The sequence below is a fragment of the Talpa occidentalis genome, unplaced genomic scaffold, assembly GCF_014898055.3.
Source record: "Talpa occidentalis isolate TD23 unplaced genomic scaffold, MPIMG_talOcc4v2.1 talOcc4.2, whole genome shotgun sequence".
NCBI lineage: Eukaryota > Metazoa > Chordata > Mammalia > Eulipotyphla > Talpidae > Talpa > Talpa occidentalis.
The window spans coordinates 63328003-63330451 of NW_023602073.1; positions in this window are offsets into that span (position 1 = coordinate 63328003).

Genomic DNA, 2449 nt, shown 5'->3' on the forward strand with positions numbered 1-2449 from the left:
GATTGGCTTCCTGACTTGGGCATTTGCTGTCAGGCCAAGAGCTCTGAGATCAGAATGCAAGCAGGGTGGGCCTTATGAGGTCCATGGGGTCCCAATAGTAAGGGGCTCAGTGAGTGGCAGAGAAGCTACCCCCCCCCCGCAATTCCACAAGTGGGAGGCAGCGTGTCTGGAGAGAGGGCTGCAAGTCAGGTCTGGATCTATTTCTTCTCTCCCCGATATGGTTCCTCCCTGGATTGGAAGGAGGGAGGAGCACTGGCTCTTCCCGTTACCAGGATTTACATAGCTGAGTGGTCTAAGACAAGTTATTAAACCTCTCTGAGCCTCAGTGTCCCCATCAGTAAAATGGGAATCTTACAGCATGTCGATGTTGTGGTGTGGTCAGAATTAATACATATTCCGTCTAAAGCGCTTATACCAGCACCTGGCACACAGTAAGTGCTCCAAGGTGTGCAAATGCTCCAGCTGACACAAAGAGCTATGACTCAGGGTGAGGTGGACATGATGGACATCAAAATGTTATTAAACTAGGGCCTCCCCGGTGGTGCAGCGGTTGAGCGCTGGGTTGCGAAGCTGCCTGCGGCCTCTGCGGCGCCGGTTCGATCCCCGGCTGCTCCCGGAGGAGGATCCCACATGGCGCGCAGACCTCTCCTGCCGCCCGCTGCTCCCCTCAGCAGTGTACTTCGGTCCTTCTGCCTGCTCTGCTCCCTGCTCTGGCTCTGGTGAATTCTCTCACCCTCCCGCGCTTCTGACTGTACCCAGTGCATGTATAAACAAAACAAACAAATATAATAAATAAATAAATAAATAAATAAATAAATAAATAAATAAATAAATAAATAAAAACATGCCTCTATAAAAAAAAATGTTATTAAACTATGCTGGGCACCTAATGGGTGTTGGCAAATTCTCTTTTCTTTCCCTCCTTCCTCCCTCTTTCCTTCCTTCCAACAAAACAATTCTTTTTTTTTTTTTTGACTGGTTCATTTCTGCTCTTTGGGGAGAGTCTAATGCCCTCCTGATCTAACTGTAATGCTTCTGTCTCATCTTTGGGGGAATGGGGTATCTCCAGGGCCCACTTAGGACACTACTATTTCCAAGTCCTTGGGAAGCCACCAGTCTCAGCTCTGGAATCGTGAGCTATGCCCATTCCTGGACACTCTTCACCTGCTGAACTAGCACCCAGGGGGCTAAGCTGGGATCAGCATTTAGTAAGTTCTGTCACCTCTACATTTGAAAAGCACCTCCGTGGCACGCCTTCTTTTGCACCGGATCCAGTGCGTTCTTACGCTTGACAGACACGTCTAAAGCCCTTATTGTGGGTCCCTTCTCCCAGCACTCAGGAGATCTGCATGGACAGTCCCCGTGAGAGCCCCTGAAACCACTGGGCAGGCTGATCCACGGTCCCTGTGCTGCCTGACTGTACCTGCCCACAACCTGCGGGATTGTGGGCTTCCAGGCCCCTCCTCCACAGTGGGCTCTGCATTCCAGTGGGTTCCTCCAGCAGGTGGCCTGGAACCCCACTGGAGCTCCGTGTCAAAGGAAGTCACAGGCTTCCTGCCCGAGGTTCAAGAAGACAGGATCAGTGTGGGGGTTGTCTCAAATGACCCAAGAACCTCCCTGCACTGGGTGTGAGCAGGGCAGCTTTCTACTGGGTTTTCCTACCCTCACACGCCCACCAAAGGAAACCTATCTTAGTGTCTAGGGAAGGGCAGGGAGGACAGGGCCTGACTGCTCATTCCCCCACATTCCAGCCCCCACCTGCTCTCCTGTACCTTGAGTTGACCAGAGCTCCGCCAAGGCAGGTGTCCCTGGGAGAAAGAGGCAGTGGCTGTGTGACTTTGAAGTCCTGGCTCATCACAGCCAGTTGAGCAACCCTTGTGGCAGGTCCCTCCCGGTCCCTGCTCCTTAATGGCCCCAACTGGGAGGCAGCAGCTAAAGGCTGGGAGGCCTCAGGGAGACCATGGACATAAACGTGTCAGGTGAACACAAAGTATGGATCTTTTTATTCATATTTCATAGAATGAATCCTTTTGTGCCCTCCCCCCTAACAGGTGCAGGCTACCTAGGAAGCCCCTTGTCCAACTGCCTCCTCTTAGGGAGTCCTAGCCTCAAGCTGTCTGGCTCTTAAAACAAGCCCATCTGTTTGGGGGGTTTCAGAGGCAGCTGGGAGGGGCCCCCAACTCCTTCCAAATTGCCGGAGTGGGAGAGCCCCTTTCAAAAGCAGCCTTGAGCCATGATGTCTGCCCCCGGGTGGGGAGGGAGGCAGGGAGGAGTGGCACTGGGGGAGGAGGACTCTGGGAGGCAAATCCCGAAACTCCCATGGGCGTGAGACCAGAAACCCGAACCCTGGCCCCCCACCCCACCCCACCTCCCCAAGCCACCGTCCGGAAAAAATAAACTATTTCCTGCAACCAGCTCCGAAACAAAGTCTGTGAGTGAGCTGTGACAC